This window comes from Ambystoma mexicanum, chromosome 14, assembly GCF_040938575.1.
Source record: "Ambystoma mexicanum isolate Mex_15411 chromosome 14, UKY_AmexF1_1, whole genome shotgun sequence".
Classification (NCBI taxonomy): domain Eukaryota; kingdom Metazoa; phylum Chordata; class Amphibia; order Caudata; family Ambystomatidae; genus Ambystoma; species Ambystoma mexicanum.
The window spans coordinates 3115851-3135642 of record NC_090940.1 but is presented as its reverse complement, the minus strand read 5'-3'; the positions used below and the strand labels follow the sequence as shown (position 1 = coordinate 3135642).

Below are 19792 nucleotides of genomic sequence, written 5' to 3'. Positions count from 1 at the left end.
CCTTAGAGCGGCACTAGGTATCAAGAAATCCGGACATATAACTAGCATCAGAAGAGAAAATCATTGGCTGCCAATTGAAGCAAGAATCATTTTCAAAACACTCAGCATCGGCCATAAACGCATCACAAACAAAGCACCTAGCTACCTCAACACCACAATCAAGAAAAAAATCTCCTGCAGGACACTTAGATCTAGTAAACTGGCCCTCTTGGAAATTCCTCAATACAAATACAGTAGAGCAGGACGATGTAGCTTCAAAGTCCTAGCCCCATCGCACTGGAACGCACTACCCCTCAGCATCAAAAACAAGGACTCCCTACTAAAATTCAAAAAAGCGCTGAAAACGTGGCTATTCAACAAATATGAACCCTAACTAGTCCTACTCTACCTCAGTACTAGAACGCTTCAGGTTTACCTCCCTTCGTTGAACCGAAACATTAAATCCAGCACCCATGGTCCACATGTATCTCCATGGGGCCCTTTCAGACCCGCAACTAGTGTTTTAAACGAACTGTGACCTGCTACTTTGACCCATTGTAACTTTGTAACTTAGCATAAATGTTGATTTATTTGTCTGTAACTGTAACCCTGTATAAAAATTGGAGAATTCATCTGCAATTTTGCTGCGATACCCTCGGGTCTGGGTGAGTAACAAATGTAATAAATAAAATAACCTGTTAATTTCACCTCATCAGTGGTAGCTACCCTGGCGTCTCGCAGCCGGCGGAGCCGCCGACTCCTCCCGCTGCATCGTCACGCCTCCAGGAAGACCCGGCAGCATACTGATATTTTGGGTCACGTGACGAGGAAACGTGCAGGATCGCGCGTCATGTGACAGGGCCATATGACACTCCTCTGCCCATTCAAAACCTGAGAGGGAATGCTCATTCAGTGCTTCACAGCTGAACCATTCGAGCACTGTTCGGCGTCTTCTTGTATTACTGTCACCGTACTGGACTATGGACTGTTTTCTTCGATTTCTCTTGTCAAGATCTTGGTCATCGTATTGCTCCGCTGTTTAAGGACTCTTTGGATTGTTTTTTGGATAGCCCCTGGCTTTGACGCACACGGCTGGTCTCGACCTCAGAGCTCTTCACGGACTGCATACGGATCTCCACCTCTACTACCTCTCAACGTGTCATACCCACCCACGCAGGGTCTGCAGTTCTATACCATCTCAATTGCCTTCCAGTGCGACGCCTTGCCCGCTGCTGCTTGTCGCACACTGCAGCTGCACTGAACACCTCCATTCCATCTGTGCTATACAGAACCCAGACCCCTCCATCTTGGTAAGCCCCTTGGTATTCATTTACGCTCTATTTTCATTGGTTTGCTTGCCATTGTACTTACCCATTGCTTGCCTTACAGCGGTCGGGGGGTGGGGGAGGGGGGGGTCGGTGTTCCTGGCATTTCCGGCACTCAAATACCTGTGGCCTCATGGATCGCTCAGGGAGTTATTTGTATCTTCCTGACTGGTACTTGTGGACAGAGGCCCCATAATCTTCACGACCATCAAGTCATAACAGCTACAGGGTTTGCTTTTAAGAGTGTGACCAATACTGAACCAGCGAACTATATTGCCAAATGTGGCAAAAGCTGTGAAGCAATTCTAATAGAGTGATATTGAAAGTCTATTGAGTAACTAAAAACAAAGTTACAGAAAAATCGCTGCTTGATCTGAATTGGATTGCAACAGTTAATTTATTCCACTCTTACCCTTCAATGAACCACGTCATGTATAATAAAAAATGCTTTCACCAATTTTTATTATGTTCCCAAATCGATACTATAGAGATATACGTACGAGACTAGGTTGGAATTCGCTCCTGACTAGAGAAATTCAACTTAGGCGAAAGATAATCACTGAACAGAATACTAACTGGAGATTCTGTAATTCTACTATGGAAACCAATAAGCACCTGATGCTATGTTGTAAAAGCCTAAGCCACCTTAGGTTAACATTTTTGAGGAGACTATTGGTGTTAACTATCTGGCCTAATGAAATTCTATGGCATCAATGTCTAAATAATCAGCATGACCGGGACGGTTTGTCAATATCTGATTTTATAAAAAGTATGCATTTGTAATTACAAACGTTTATCAAGGTTAATGCTTTTTCCTTTCTCTTTTATCATATGTTGAATGTAAAAACTATGGATCACTTGCTTCTCTTGTGGATTTGACTTTTTTTCACGATTCTGTTATTAACTGATTATGTTTAATCTTTGTAAAGGTTTGTTTATAAACCATTTACAATAAAAAAATAAGAATTGAGTGAAATGTTGTTTAAAGAGACAATATTCATTTTTTTAAACCGCTGGCCTTTTCGCTAAGGCTCATTTATAACTGGGAGAGGCCCGGAGCAGTCCTCCTCGACTCGAGGACATGCAGCAAAGCAGTAGTTTTGCTACACAGACATGTAGTGGGCAGGCTTCCGCCATAACCCGTAGAGGACACCCTACTGTCTGAACCTGTAATAGGATTGCCTGCAACCAGAGATTGTAGACAGTGGTCTACGCCAGAACAGGGCAGCCTAATGCCAGAACATGCAGAGGGCAGCCTGTTACCGGAACTTATAATAGGCTAGCCTGTCACCAGAACCTGTGGAGGGTGGCCTGCTGCCAGAACCTATAATAGAATAGCCTGTCGTCAGAACCTTTAGAGGGTGTCCTGCAGCCAGAACCTTCAGATAGTGGCCTGCTGTCAGAGAACAGCCTACCACCAAAACCTGTAAAGGGTAGCAAAATGGCAGAAACTGTAGAGGGTAACCTACTGCCACAACCTGTGGAGGACAGGCTGTGACAAGACCTTGTAGAGTGTAGCCTACCAGCAGTACCTGTAGAGGGTAGCCTGCCACAATACCCTGCAGAGGGTAGCCTGAAACCAGACTCTGTAGAAGGTAGTCTACTGACAGAACCTGTAGAGGGTAGCCTGCCACAAGGCCCTGCAGAGGGTAGCCTGCCAACAGAACCTGTAGAGTGCATCCTGCCACAAGACCCTGCAGAGGGTAGCTTGCCACAAGACCATGTAGAGGGGACCCTACCAGCAGAACCTGTAGAGTGCATCCTGCCACAAGACCCTGCAGAGGGTAGCCTGCCACAAGACCCTGTAGAGGGTAGCCTGCCAGCAGAACCTGTAGCGTACATCCTGCCACAAGACCCTGCAGAGGGTAGCCTACTGGCAGAACCTGTAAAGTGCATCCTGCCACAAGACCCTGCAGAGGGTAGCCTGCCACAAGACTCTGTAGAAGGTAGTCTACTGACAGAACCTGTAGAGGGTAGCCTGCCACAAGGCCCTGCCGAGGGTACCCTGCCAACAGAACCTGTAGAGTGCATCCTGCCACAAGACCCTGCAGAGGGTAGCCTACTGGCAGAACCTGTAGAGTGCATCCTGCCACAAGACCCTGCAGAGGGTAGCCTGCCACAAGACCCTGCAGAGGGTAGCCTACTGGCAGAACCTGTAGAGTGCATCCTGCCACAAGACCCTGCAGAGGGTAGCTTGCCACAAGACCATGTAGAGGGGAACCTACCAGCAGAACCTGTAGAGTGCATCCTGCCACAAGACCCTGCAGAGGGTAGCCTGCCACAAGACCCTGTAGAGGGTAGCCTACCAGCAGAACCTGTAGAGTGCATCCTGCCACAAGACCCTGCAGAGGGTAGCCTGCCACAGGACCCTGCAGAGGGTAGCCTACCAGCAGAACCTGTAGAGTGCATCCTGCCACAAAACCCTGCAGAGGGTAGCCTACTGGCAGAACCTGTAAAGTGCATCCTGCCACAAGACCCTGCAGAGGGTAGCCTACTGGCAGAACCTGTAGAGTGTATCCTGCCACAAGACCCTGCAGAGGGTAGTCTACCGGCAGAACGTGTAGAGTGTATCCTGCCCAAAGACCCTGTAGAGGGTAGTCTGCCACAAGGCCCTGCAGAGTGTAGCCTACCAGCAGAACCTATAGAGTGCATCCTGCCACAAGACCCTGCAGAGGGTAGCCTACTGGCAGAACCTGTAGAGTGCATCCTACCACAAGACCCTGCAGAGGGTAGCCTACTGGCAGAACCTGTAGAGTGCATCCAGCCACAAGACCCTGCAGAGGGTAGCCTACTGACAGAACCTGTAGAGTGCAGCCTGCCACAAGACCCTGAAGAGGGTAGCCTGCCACAAGACCCTGTAGAGGGTAGCCTACCAGCAGAACCTGTAGAGTGCATCCTGCCACAAGACCCAGCAGAGGGGAACCTACCAGCAGAACCTGTAGAGTGCATCCTGCCACAAGACCCTACAGAGGGTAGCCTACTGGCAGAACCTGTAGAGTGCATCCTGCCACAAGACCCTGCAGAGGGTAGCCCACTGACAGAACCTGTAGAGTGCAGCCTGCCACAAGACCCTGCAGAGGGTAGCCTGCCACAAGAACCTGTAGAGTGCATCCTGACAAGACCCTGTAGAGGGTAGCCCACCAGCAGAACCTGTAGAGTGCATCCTGCCACAAGACCCTGCAGAGGGTAGCCTACTGGCAGAACCTGTAGAGTGCATCCTGCCACAAGACCCTGCAGAGGGTAGCCTACTGACAGAACCTGTAGAGTGCAGCCTGCCACAAGACCCTGCAGAGGGTAGCCTGCCACAAGACCCTGTAGAGGGTAGCCTACCAGCAGAACCTGTAGAGTGCATCCTGCCACAAGACCCTGTAGAGGGTAGCCCACCAGCAGAACCTGTAGAGTGCATCCTGCCACAAGACCCTGCAGAGGGTAGCCTACTGACAGAACCTGTAGAGTGCAGCCTGCCACAAGACCCTGCAGAGGGTAGCCTGCCACAAGACCCTGCAGAGGGTAGCCTGCCACAAGACCCTGTAGAGGGTAGCCTACCAGCAGAACCTGTAGAGTGCATCCTGCCACAAGACCCAGCAGAGGGGAACCTACCAGCAGAACCTGTAGAGTGCATCCTGCCACAAGACCCTGCAGAGGGTAGTCTGCCACAAGACCCGGTAGAGGGTAGCCTACCAGCAGAACCTGTAGAGTGCATCCTGCCACAAGACCCTGCAGAGGGTAGCCTGCCACAAGACCCTGTAGAGGGTAGCCTGCCAGCAGAACCCGTAGAGTGCATCCTGCCACAAGACCCTGCAGAGGGTAGCCTACTGGCAGAACCCGTAAAGTGCATCCTGCCACAAGACCCTGCAGACGGTAGCTTACTGGCAGAACCTGTAGAGTGTATCCTGCCACAAGACCCTGCAGAGGGTAGCCTACTGACAGAACCTGTAGAGTGCAGCCTGCCACAAGACCCTGCAGAGGGTAGCCTGCCACAAGACCCTGCAGAGGGTAGCCTGCCACAAGACCCTGCAGAGGGTAGCCTACCAGCAGAACCTGTAGAGTGCATCCTGCCACAAGACCCTGCAGAGGGTAGCGTGCCACAAGACCCTGTAGAGGGTAGCCTACCAGCAGAACCTGTAGAGTGCATCCTGCCACAAGACCCTGCAGAGGGTAGCCTACTGGCAGAACCTGTAAAGTGCATCCTGCCACAAGACCCTGCAGAGGGTAGCCTACTGACAGAACCTGTAGAGTGCAGCCTGCCACAAGACCCTGAAGAGGGTAGCCTGCCACAAGACCCTGTAGAGGGTAGCCTACCAGCAGAACCTGTAGAGTGCATCCTGCCACAAGACCCAGCAGAGGGGAACCTACCAGCAGAACCTGTAGAGTGCATCCTGCCACAAGACCCTGCAGAGGGTAGCCTGCCACAAGACCCTGTAGAGTGCATCCTGCCACAAGACCCTGCAGAGGGTAGCCTGCCACAAGACCCTGCAGAGGGTAGCCTGCCAGCAGAACCCATAGAGTGCATCCTGCCACAAGACCCTGCAGTGGGTAGCCTACTGGCAGAACCCCTAAAGTGCATCCTGCCACAAGACCCTGCAGACGATAGCTTACTGGCAGAACCTGTAGAGTGTATCCTGCCACAAGACCCTGCAGAGGGTAGTCTACCGGCAGAACATGTAGAGTGTATCCTGTCCAAAGACCCTGTAGAGGGTAGCCTGCCACAAGACCCTGCAGCAAGAAGCCTGCCAGCTGAACCTATAGAGGATAGTCTGCCACAAGGCCCTGTAGAGTGCATCCTGCCACAAGACTCTGCAGAGGGTAACCTGCCACAAGAACCTGCAGAGGGTAGCCTGCCAGCAGAACCTGTAGAGTGTATCATGCCACAAGACCCTGCAGAGGGTAGCCTGCCACAAGACCCTGCAGAGGGTAGCCTGCCACAAGACCCTGCAGAGGGTAGCCTACCAGCAGAACCTGTAGAGTGCATCCTGCCCAAAGACCCTGTAGCGGGTAGCCTGCCACAAGACCCTGCAGCGAGCAGCCTGCCAGCAGAACCTATAGAGGGTAGCCTGCCACAATGCCCTGCTGAGTGTAGCCTACCAGCAGAACCTGTAGAGTGCATCCTGCCACAAGACCCTGAAGAGCGTAGCCTACTGGCAAAACCTGTAGAGTGCATCCTGCCACAAGACCCTGCAGAGGGTAGTCTACCGGCAGAACCTGTAGAGTGTATCCTATCCAAAGACCCTGTAGAGGGTAGCCTACCAGCAGAACCTGTAGAGGGTAGCCTGCCACAAGGCCCTGCAGAAGGTAGCCTACCACAAGGCCCTGCAAAGGGTAGCCTGCCACAAGGCCCTGCAGAAGGTAGCCTGCCACAAGGCCCTGCAGAAGGTAGCCTACCAGCAGAACCTGCAGAGGGTAGCCTGCCACACCACAAGGCCTTGCAGAGGGTAGCCTGCGACACCACAAGGCCCTGCAGAGGGTAGCCTGCCACACCACAAGGCCCTGCAGAGGGTAGCCTGCCAACAGAACCTGTAGAGGGTAGCCTGCTACAAGACCCTGCAGAGGGTAGTCTACTGGCAAAACCTGCAGAGGGTAGCCTACCGGCAGAACCTGCAGAGTGTAGCCTACCAGCAGAACCTGCAGAGTGTAGCCTACCAGCAGAACCTGCAGAGTGTAGCCTACCAGCAGAACCTCCAGAGGGTAGTCTACTGGCAGAACCTGTAGAAGGTAGCCTGCCACAAGACCCTGCAGAGGGTACACAAGACCCTGCAGAGGGTACACAAGACCCTGCAGAGGGTAGTCTACTGGCAGAACCTGTAGAAGGTAGCCTGCCACAAGACCCTGCAGAGGGTAGTCTACTGGCAGAACCTGCAGAGGGCAGCCTGCCACAAGGCCCTGCAGAGGGTAGCCTGCCACAAGGCCCTGCAGAGGGTAGCCTGCCACAAGGCCCTGCAGAGGGTAGCCTGCCACACCACAAGGCCCTGCAGAGGGTAGCCTACCAGCAGAACCTGCAGAGGGTAGCCTGCTACAAGACCCTGCAGAGGGTAGTCTACTGGCAGAACCTGTAGAAGGTAGCCTGCCACAAGACCCTGCAGAGGGTAGCCTGCCACAAGACCCTGCAGAGGGTAGTCTACTGGCAGAACCTGCAGAGGGTAGCCTGCCACAAGACCCTGCAGAGGGTAGTCTACTGGCAGAACCTGCAGAGGGTAGCCTGCCACAAGACCCTGCAGAGGGTTGTCTACTGGCAGAACCTGCAGAGGGTAGCCTGCCACAAGGCCCTGCAGAGGGTAGCCTGCCACACCACAAGGCCCTGCAGAGGGTAGCCTACCAGCAGAACCTGCAGAGGGTAGCCTGCTACAAGACCCTGCAGAGGGTAGTCTACTGGCAGAACCTGTAGAAGGTAGCCTGCCACAAGACCCTGCAGAGGGTAGCCTGCCACAAGACCCTGCAGAGGGTAGTCTACTGGCAGAACCTGCAGAGGGTAGCCTGCCACAAGACCCTGCAGAGGGTAGTCTACTGGCAGAACCTGCAGAGGGTAGCCTGCCACAAGACCCTGCAGAGGGTTGTCTACTGGCAGAACCTGCAGAGGGTAGCCTGCCACAAGGCCCTGCAGAGGGTAGCCTGCCACACCACAAGGCCCTGCAGAGGGTAGCCTACCAGCAGAACCTGCAGAGGGTAGCCTGCCAGCAGAAACTGTAGAGGGCAGCTTATCACCAGGACCAGTAGCTGTCTGGATAGGGGCTTGGTGCAACTATCACAGAGTATCACCACATAATGTAGCCCTACACGCATGGCTTGGGAAGGTGCATAGCAGCCTGGGTACAAACACGAGCGCTCTATATAACACAGTGTGGCCGTTGCAGGGCAAGTGAGCACACGCGGCAGCGCCCATCACTCACCTCTGTCTGTTTCTCTATCACTGGTATACAGGCCGGCGAGGGGAGGAGATGCACGAGGAGGCTTTGGGGGAAACACAATCCTTACAGAAACCTGCGGGGGAGGGGGCGTCTAATCAACTACCTTCATCTCGAGACCTCCATTTTGCGCCCAGAGGACACTTCTGGTGACGCAGCTGCCCACTGCGCATGCGCCCTGCGTAGACACTCATCAGCGTGCGCACGGGTGACCCTTAACTCGGCGCTCGCGCTCATAGGGAAGACACCGCTTCCCTCCCGTGTGCGGCAGCGCTTCCGGAAATGCACGCATGCGCTATGCGGAGACCCTTCAGCGCGCGCTCAGGGTGATGACGCCTGAACCGGCGCTTGCACTCATTGGGAAGACAGCGCTTCCTGAAATGCGCGCATGCGCTATGCGGAGACCCTCGCCGCGCGGCTCAGGGGGATGAAGTCATAACCCGGCGCTCGCGCTCAATAGGAACACACCACTCCGTGCCCGTGTGCGGCCTGAGCTTCCTGGAATGCGCGTGCGCGCTGCACATGCGCCGTGCACCACAAGAGCCCGTATGCACGCCGTGGCCGTGCTGCCATATTACTGCGCATGTTCGCTGCTCCTGCGCACGCGCTGTCAGTAAGACTGTACCGTGCCACGTGCCTCTGCACCATGCTCACTGGAGATACTGTACACGCGTGGAAACCCATTGACACCACAAATGGAGTTAGGAGCTGCCCCAAAAGTAGCCCATTTAGTTAAAAATATGATTCGCATGAATGTTACGTGACCAGTTGCGTAGGATCGTATATTAAGAACTGCAAATCCCGTACAAACAAAGACAATTGAAACAAAGCTTTCACAGCAAGAGAACATCCCAATAGCATACAGTGTGTTCTGCCAAGCCAGCCTTGGTTTTAATTTGCATTATGGGATTTGTAGTTATAGGCGTATGATAGGGAAATCCAGGACAGACTACACGTCATAGCATGCAAAATTAAATCCAGGACTGCACCATATTTCCAAATGGAATGGAAGATGTTGGCATGTATGTAAGAGATCGGTGTATGGGAAGTGGGTATGTGAGTGAGTTGCTCACCTTGACTTAACAGCTATACAAAACACACTGCATACGATCAGTGATTTTCTCTCGGAGTGAAATCTTTATTTCAAAGTCTAATAACATCACGGATTGTATCCAGTATCTTCCGATGAACCACCCGATATGGGTGCGAGGAAATCACGAGCTTCCCATAGCTCACAGCAGGTAGGGTGGGGTGAGACCTACACCCGCTTTGCATTGGACACCCCTCCCTGTAACATACACTGATCACTTATTTGACTTCTTCCCCATGTCTTCAATTGTGTTCTGTTAAGGTTTATTTTATTAATTTTTACATTTATAGCAGCACGGCAAACCCTCAGGCATCAAGGCGCTAGTTACAGTAAGTGCAAAATGATATTCTTCAAGGTGCAAGACCACTTATACAGATTACAACATACAGGTGGTTCTTGCAAAGCATAATTTAGCAGAGCCACGCCTCATGGGGCGCGGGGCTAAATCAAGTCTCCAGAGACAAAATCAGATAAGTGCATAGCCTGGCAAAGCCATGCCTCATGGTACAGGGGCTACATCAGGTATAGAGAGACAAAATCAGATAAGTGCATAGCCGGGCAAAGCCATGCCTCATGGTACAGGGGCTACATCAGGTATAGAGAGACAAAATCAGATAAGTGCATAGTCTGGCAAAGCCATGCCTCATGGTGCAGGGGCTACATCAGGTATACAGAGACAAAATCAGATAAGTGTACAGTCTGGCGAAGCCACGCCTCGTGGTACGGGGCAACATCAGGTATACAGAGACAAAATCAGGTAAGTGCATGGTCTGGCAAAGCCACGCCTCATGGTATAAGGGCTACATTAGATATACAGAGAGAAAATCTGGTATGTGTACAGTCTGGCGAAGCCACGCCTCGTGGTATGGGCTACATTAGGTATAGAGAGACAAAATCATTTAAGTGCATAGTCTGGCAAAGCCACGCCTCATGGTATGGGGACAACATTAGATATTTAGATAAGCTGCAGACAAAATCGGTTAAGTTGCAGCTAGATAAGATGCGTATTCTGCATTATCCTGCGATCAAGATGGGTAAGATGCAGGCACAATGGGGAACATGTAAAGTACAAGCAGATTTGGGCAAATGAGTATCCACTTGGTGCGGGGGTCTGCAGATGCAAAGCAGTATGAGTAGTTGTAGGCAGTAAAGGAATGACATTGCAGCACGCCAATGCGGCACAACAAGACAAACCCCTGCAAATTGCAGTTGGATGGCAACATACAGTAAGTAGGATTTCTAGGGTACACGAGAGGCACAAGAGGTTAACAATAGAAGAAAAGATGACAGGGAGGTGAATCAGGACAGATAGATAGCGATCTTACAGAGCGTTGGTGGAAAACACTAGCAACGCAGAGTGCCTCTGCTCGGAAGAGTGGAAATGCCGTGTTGCTGAAGGGAGGCGGAGCCTGGAAGCATTCGGTAGCCAGAGGAATTGCAATGCTGCAGCGAGTGTGAGGTGCCATCTAGGAGGTAGGCAGAGAAGTGGCATTAACCTGCTCCCATTGAAGCCATAGCGACTGTTACGTTCCGCCCTGCGTCCCGCTACGCGGTGACGCAGGGCGTCCTAAATAAAAGCCCCGCCCCCGCGTTCGGGAGGCAGTTCCGGGGCCGACCTGTAATGAGCGTGGGTGTATGATTCTTTCAGCTCCCGCTGGAGCTGCGCCACAGGCCGCGCGGCCTACTCGCATTACGCCAGCCCCCGCGCGCAGGCCGCGGGCCATCGACATAACAATGGCGACGAGGAGAGACGAACTCCACGACAGGCTCGGTGCTCTGAAGGCACCATAACGCCACACAGCCATCGCGGCTAAATTTTTGGACACCCGGTGGGGGTGCCATCACACACGTGACCCCCCCACCCCAAAAAAAAAAAAAAAAAAAAAAAAAATTTTCTCTCCCTCATCCATTCATGCTCTCTGCCACTAAGACCATAGGAAACGGGAGAACCAGGTGGCATCGGACATCCAACACAAGAGAGCAGCATCACAGTGTGTGGGGAGTGCCAGGCCCTGAGTTGTAACACGGCGCCTGGGTACGGCGGCACCTCCAAGGTAGGCCCAACGTCGCAGCATTGGTGGCCGTCGGAGGCACCTACGACAACACGGATCAGGTCCACGCCAACATGGCGGCCGGCACATCCACGCCTGGGCCCTCCACGCCGTCCAGAATTGCGGCAAACCTGTCCATGACGCCACCTCCACCTCGAACACAAGGCACTTCGTCGACACTGGTCCAGCCGTTTGACCCTTTCACGGATCCGTCGTCATGCGGACCCAGATGGCAGCTGTGGATCCAGAAGTTCGAGATGGCGATGGAGTGCAAAGAGATCACAGCGCCCAGGAAACTGAAGGCACACCTGCTACTCAGCGTGGGTGACGAGGTACTGCGCATTTTCAATTCCCTGAACGTTGATGATGGCCTGGATGGGTACCGAAGCGCGAAAGATGCCCTCACCGATCACTTCCTCCCTCAACTAAACCCAGACTATGAGACGTTTCTTTTCTGCACCACCTTACAGGCAGCGGAGGAAACCCTTGATGCGTACCATACCCGCCTGAGAAAACTAGCCATGTCCTGTGAATTCACGAACGTGGAGAAGGAAATCAGGAGGCAGATCATCAACGGGATTCATTCGGAAAAATTGAGGCGCCTGATACTTAGCGAGAAGGGCATCCCCCTACAGCGGATCCTTGAACTAGGACGTCAGAGGGAACTGGCACACACCAGAGCGGCCAACATGGAGGCCACGCTACACAGGCTGCAACCTGCGCTCAACACGGCTATGGTGGCCCGCATCAGCAACAAACAATCCTCGAGAGACGACAACAGTGGCGGATACGGCCAAAACAGGTGGCAACCGCGCATTCCGGGACCCACAGAGTGTGGCTGGTGCGGTGGCCCATGACATGGCCGTCGCAACTGTCCTGCTCAAGGCACCACATGTGGAGCATGTGGCCGGAAGGACCATTACGCGAAGGTATGCCGATCAACGGACACCCCCATACAGCCCCTGCAGAACCAGCTGGAGAAGGTCGCGACCAAGAAAAAGAAACAAGCCAGTGCCAGAAGGGTCGCAGTGGCCAGCTCTTCCACGGAGGATGAAGGGGATGATGTCTCGGCGATGCTGCAGGCCCCCTCCACGGACACAGACTGGAAAGGAAGGAAGGTATACCTGGTGTCTGCACTATGCCAGGACCGAGGACCTCGAAGAAAAGCCGCCCGAAGGCGCAAATGCATGGTAACCATCCAAAACCAGTGCATTCTGATGACCATCGACACAGGCGCTTCGGTGAACGTCATGCCTGAAAGCATCTTCCTGACTCTAAGTCCTCCACCAGAGCTGAAAAGCACCGACACTCTGTTGTATGCATACGGCTGTCGAAAGCCCCTGCCGGTAATTGGCAGGTTCCGCACCACGCTGGAACACGGAAAAAACAGACTATGGTCCAAAGTCTATGTTGTGAAGGCAGGTGTTGAGAGCCTCCTGAGTGGGGACGCAGCGGAGGACTTGGGAGTGGTCCAATTCATCTGCCATGTCAACGAAAAAAAGGAAGTGGAGCAGATGCTGAACCAATACCCTGACTTGCAAGAAGGCATAGGCTGTCTAAGAGGCAAAACCATCAAACTTCATATTGATGAGACAGTGCAGCCGAAAGCCGTCCGGCACCGGAGAACACCTTTCCACATGAGAGAACAAGTGGAGCAGGAACTCAAGGCACTGGAAGAAGCGGGTATCATTGAGGAGGTTACAGGGCCCACACCGTGGGTCTCTCCAATGGTGGTAACACGGAAGCCTAAGCAGCCTGGAAAGGTGCGGATCTGCATAGACATGCGCCTCCCCAACACTGCCATTAAAAGGGAACGCCACATAACCCCAACAATCGACGAGATTGTGGCTGACCTCACAGGATCGAGCATATTTTCAAAGATTGATCTCAAGGCGGGGTATCATCAACTCAAACTCCACAGAGACTCTCGATACATAACAATGTTCTCTACACATTTGGGGCTGCGGAGATACAAACGCCTAAGTTTCGGAATATCGTCTGCTGCGGAGGTGTTCCAGCAAACCATCCAGGAGGTCATCCGGGGCATCCCTGGCGTTCTCAACGTGAGCGATGATATTCTGATTCACGCCCCCGACAAAGAAACACACATCAAGAGGCTTCACGCCCTACTGGGCCGACTACAAGATGTTGGGCTCACAATACACCGGGAAAAGTGCGAGTTCCTCAAATCGGAGATCACTTTTTTCGGATACAAGTTTGGCAGCACAGGCATCTCCCCTGACCCGCAGAAGGTCGCAGACATCCAGGCGGCAAGCCCACCGATGACCCCCACAGAAGTGCGCAGTTTTTTAGGCATGGCCACCTACTGCGGGAGGTTCATCCGAAACCTGGCCACACTATCCGAGCCGCTGCGGGAACTCACGAAGGCCAACGTCAAGTGGGAATGGGGGCCAACATGCCAGGACTCGTTCGAAAGCATCAAGGACTCCCTCTCAGCTGACACCAAGATGGCCTACTATAACACTGAACTGCCCACAGAACTATTCGTAGATGCCAGCCCCGTGGGGCTCAGAGCCATCCTAATGCAAGTCACGAGGGAAGGGGAGAAGAGACCGATTGCATATGCATCGAGAGCCCTCACAGAGACCGAACAAAGGTACTCACACATCGAAAAGGAGGCCATCGCCGTGCTGTGGGGGTGCCGACATTTTCACCTCTACCTATATGGGCGTCACTTCACGACGATCACGGACCACAAGCCCCTACTACCAATCTTCATGGGAACATCAGCACACCCTCCGGCACGAATCACCAAGTGGTTACTGCACCTCCAGCAATATGACTTTAATCTCGTCTACCAACCAGGCAGCGGAAACCCGGAGGATTTTCGCTCCAGGCATCCGCGAGAGGCCACTCAACAAGAGATCCAAGTAGCGGCAGAGACAGAGGAACACATATGCCAAGTGGTGCGCGCAATGAGGCCCAAGGCGGTGAGCATCGAGGAAATCGAGGCGGAAACGCACCAGGACCCGTGTTGTGACTTAGTGAAAGATGCCATCCTTTCCGGTGACTGGAAGACTTTCATGAGACACACACACAACAGAACAGCGGAAGCAAAAGGGTTTTTGTCCGGCATATTCACAGTGCGGCAAGACTTGTCAGTCACGGAAGGTGGACTGTTACTACGAGGAAACCGCATCGTGATCCCTCTCAAACTACAGGACAGGATAGTGGCCCTAGCACATGAAGGACACCAAGGACTGGTAAGGACGAAAGCCCGCATTCGGCACCGAGTATGGTTTCCCCAGATCGAGGAGCGGGTCGAGACACTCGTTGCCACGTGCCTATCCTGTCAGATAACGGGGGCCCCGCCAGACCCGGAACCCATCATATCAGCAGAACGGGGCCGCTCTCGCTGGGAGGCCATCAGCATTGACTTTTGCAAGCTCCGAGAGGGCCTCCACCTGTTGGTGGCCGTCGATGATCACTCCCGATACCCGGAAGTTGAGGTAGTTGAGTCCACCGCAGCTGAAGTGGTCATTCCGGCCCTAGAGAAAATGTTCGCAACCCACGGGCTACCTATCTCAATCAAAAGCGACAATGGGCCGCCGTTTACAGGGGAGGACTTCAAAAAGTATCTACAGGAACTCAATGTGAAATATCATCACATCACTCCAAGACACCCCCAGGCAAATGGGGACGTAGAACGATTTATGAGGACTATCAACAAGGTGCTCAGAGTATCCAAGGCTAACGCCAGCCCCTGGAAGGTTGACCTCTTCCGATTCCTCCGAAATTACCGGGTCACGCCTCACAGCACAACCGGCGTACCGCCAGCGGACCTCATGTTCGGCACCGTTATCAGATCCTCGATCCCGCATCACCCAAGCAGAACCCCGGACACGGTGAACGAGGAACGCACAGAGAGAAGGAGAAGGGATGCCAACGAACACATGAGTGGCAAGCGGAGAGCGAGGCCGTCCCATCATCAAGTGGGTGACCAGGTCATCATGCTACGAAACCCCTCCAAGTCAAAACTTGACACCAGGTACGAGGAACTTCCATGGACCGTCAGCAACCGGCATGGAACCATGGTAACTGTGACACGAGGAAGCCGCCAAGTGACGAGGAATGCGTCATGGTTCAAGGCCATACCACGTACACTGGACCGAGAAGGAGGGCCATCGGGAAGGCGAGGACACTCCTCCCAGTGAAGAAGAGCCGGAGGCCATCCCTGAGGAGAATGGAGCGCGGGATGGAAACTGGGAGCCGGTGGAGGAACCTGGCCTCGAGGGCCCGAACAGCGAAGATGGAACAGAGCCTGAAGCAATGGGGAATGACCCCCGCGAAGGGCGATACAGACTGAGAACAACGACGAGACCGCCAGCCAAGCTAAGTGACTATGTGTGGTAACTGGTGCATTGGTGCCATGAACCCCAATGGCAGGGTGGCTGAGTGTTGAAGACTGAAAGCCTATGTTGGACTTCGCCGTTGTTTGGCAGTTAGAGTTGTGTGTTTTGTTTTGTTTTATAATAAAGGAGGAATGTTACGTTCCGCCCTGCGTCCCGCTACGCGGTGACGCAGGGCGTCCTAAATAAAAGCCCCGCCCCCGCGTTCGGGAGGCAGTTCCGGAGCCGACCTGTAATGAGCGTGGGTGTATGATTCTTTCAGCTCCCGCTGGAGCTGCGCCACAGGCCGCGCGGCCTACTCGCATTACGCCAGCCCCCGCGCGCAGGCCGCGGGCCATCGACATAACAGCGACCAATGGAGACCACGTCGCGTGACAGAGTAGGCTGAATGCATGTGAAGTTCTGTTCTCTGCATCCTTTAGACTTAATTTCTTTAATGATGTATGGATGTGTTGTAATATATGCAGTTGGGGAAAGAAGGGAGTGGAGTGGGGTGAGAGTCAGGGGATGAAGCAAAACACTACCCTTTTCTGTGTGCTGTTACTGCCAAAAGTGCACTTTGAAAAACCCAAATTCCCATGCTTGTATGGTGTGTCCATGCAATCAAATTTGGCGCTGATAGGAGAAAAGCATGTTGTCAATAGCCATGTCAATATCACTCTGCATCCTAACTGGCAACATATTTCGAAACTAAACTCCCACATCGAAACACAGGTTACACAATGGAATGCACACCACCATAAGATGCACTAAAGCTAGTTAAATGCCACACTAACCAACCACAGATACACAAACGTTTCTCTCAGCATTCCATAAACACTGCTCTGACGGACACCACAATCAATTACCTTAATGATCTGGAGCGCCCATTAACCACTGCTACAGACAGCTCACAAAATAACGAAAACATACATTGTAAGGGCCCTATCTTTTCAGATCTGCACACATCAACATTTTATCAAAGCAAGCTTGCCCTACTCCTTCCTGCCAACTAAATGAATCCCCCACACTACCTCTTGAAATTCCTGAAGCTCCTAGAAACCGTGAAAATGGCAAAAGGCCTGCTGTACAGGATTCCTTAACATATCATGGTGCACAGCTCAGGACAGCCGGATCAACTTTATTGACTGGCAGCAGGAGAAGAAATGAAAGTTGGTTCTGTCGCTGTCCCTGTCCTCCCACCCCTGCTATGCACACATCTCTGGTGCACTGAATGGCTGGTAAGACTATATATGTGCCTGTCAAATGAAGTGATATGGGATTGAGGTAGGGCCCATGCACCAATAATGCATTTTTAGGTGCCAGCATTGAGGGCCACTAACGGAGAAGCAAGAGGGGACACCAGTTTGTCCCTAAAATCATAAAACCTGGCCCATTGTTATGGCGTCTTTTTTCATACAATGTGAATTTAATCACTTATTAAGGACTCTAATTTGTGCAGTGAAATCAGAGTGAGATTACATTATTTGCCCAGGATCACACTCTTCGGCTAAACCGCGAAACAGGTATTTTAACCTACTATGCAATGTAAGCACTTGACCACACTCATTCCAGGCTTCACTTGGTATACTTAGGTAAGTTTTGGATTTCAAAACCTACAATAATTCTGCCTTATATAGTTTACTTGCAAAATACACAAATTGCAGCAACCTGAATACGTGTAACTCCTTATAGAAACACGTTAAAATGAACAAATATGACTGTGGCTTGACTGTGACATTTGACCATTCACTTAAAGCAAACCTCCCCACCCCCCATGTCAAGCTAGTAAATATTGCGAGTATCAAAAAATCGTTAAAATGGGACTTTAATATATTCACTTTAACTGATTTGTAAATTGTCAAATGGTTTCTCGTTAACTGGTGTCATTTAGGGTCTTTCAGTTGGAAATGTCCTGGAGATTACGCATATGAAAGGGTTAACTGATATGATATGGCATTTATAATGCGCCTATACACAAGTGTTTCAAGGCGCGACGAGGCAAGGGAGGGGGAACAGAGGGAAAACAAACACCACGATCTTACTAGACCAGGTGACATTGAGATCGCGCAAGTGAGGGGATAACAAAGGTATCCGTTTACAAGCTCCTTAACAGGTATTGACTGCAGCCGTGACCTGCGTTTTGTGTGTGTGTGTCTCAGGCCAGGGACACATGCTTGTTTTTCAAAGTATTGGCACGAAAACTAGCCCAAACTAGCCCAAATTATCCCCAACCAGCCCACTCCCGAAATTTCCTGCACAGAGGGATTTTAAGTATCTCAACTGCGAGTGAAATAGCCCAATCTGGCAACCCTGCACACTTATACGCACTCATTGTTAAGGGACACTGGTTACTTGTAGATGCACTGTGTATTTAAGTCCCTACACAGTCTGAAGCTCTCTGACACTCTCCCTGCTCCCTCCAGTGCTGGCTCTCAAGTCCGGAATGTGCGAGGCCCGATGGTGGCACTTTCAGCCTAAATTGGTACACATGCTTGTGTGAGGAATTCGACCATCCGCACAGGGAACGTGCGCTGGCCTGTGCTTTCTGGATTTTTGGGAAAATGAAAATTAATGATGGGAGATCAACCTCCGAAAATGTGTGGGGCTAATCTGCACACATTTTCTAATGCTCGCCGCACAACAAACACATAGTTCAGTGTACTCTAGGGGACACCGACTACAGGTGCACTCCTCCCTGTCACATTTATTTGACAGGTGACAGTGAGGGGTGCACAAAAAACATTCAGAGAAGGGTAATACCTTCCTCCTCCCACGGCCAGCCTCTTTAAATATCAAATGCTCCATGAATTTGCCCTGTGCTATTGTCTAAGATCTGTGTGCTGGCGGCGCATACTGATGAGAGTTAATTGAAGCAGGCCTGGTCACAGAACTTAACAATGAGCAGGAAAACTAACACCTCTTTGATATGAATGTGTCACCTTGACGCTAGCTCCCATCCCTCTGTATGAAGGGCAGTGAATGGCATGTCTGGGTTCACTATTTACCGTAGGCAACCCCTGCAGAGCAGACCCCTTTCACAGGGAGAAGTATGTTATTTAAGGCAGACAGAAAGTCTGCATTTGTCACAAAATTCAAGGGAGACCTGTGCTTTGATCAAGAGCCACAGAAGGCTCAGTTAATCAGAGAAACACTTTGATCTACAACACACAGGAAGATGGGTGGGACTTAGGAGTACATGTTGTCACCTCTTACCTTTTCTGTTGCAAAGCACTCTGGCCCTGACCTCACGCATAACAGAAGATTGTTGGTAGGGACCCAGGATTGGTTCATTAAGGTAGGCTTGTTAGGCAGAATCCTCTGCAGTAACCTTACGGCACACTAAAGGTGATTAAGTCTACAAGTGGCAGTACAATTTCACCTTTGGTACAAGCCTGTACTACACAGTTATAGTGGTAGCAGTAGCGGAGCAGCCAGACTTATCTCAAGAGCAAATGAGTAGTAATAGGAATTACACAAAGGACTACAATTACTGTGACTCAAGCAAACACTGACTCAAGGTTTCTGGTTAAAAAATATAAGTACATTTATTTTTAAACCATCTGTTCACAAAATACTTCACTTCTATTAAACAAAACCACACTCTTAAATATACTACACACAACCAATTCCCCTGGTTTAGGATAATTCAAGGTAAGTACCGGAGTGTTTGGCCGAGTGTGGCCACGACTGCAGACTGCTGCTTTTCCTTTTGGGAGAACGATTTCAAAGTCTATCTACTCTGTTTTTTTGTGGAGGAGATGCCAAAGCCAACAAAACACTCGCCACAAGCGGAACGTGGCAGAGTGTTTGGCCGAGTGTTCGGCTCGAGTGAAGCTCGTCTGAGTTTCCTGCGGATCTGTGCGTTTGACATGGATAATACGTCAGATCCCTTCCCGATAGAAGCAACTTCGGAGGTCTCTTCCACTGCCAGTGACGCGGAAGAGGCAAGCAAGTTGAGCGCTACACTTAATGCAAATTCAAATCTGTCCATATGCCCGCTGAATAATTTACATATTATCATTGTGGCCCAAACCACCTCACCGCTCATGACCGGGCAGCCAGTCAATCCGACAGTTCCTTTACAACCTTGCATGTC

At 51.7% G+C, this 19792-nt stretch overlaps 1 protein-coding gene across 1 annotated transcript in view; it reads right to left on the bottom strand.

The window, feature by feature from the left end:
- LOC138527545 (zinc finger protein 845-like) overlaps window positions 1-19792 on the bottom strand; it is a 111107-nt gene that overhangs the window by 21950 nt on the left and 69365 nt on the right. The window lies entirely within an intron of this gene.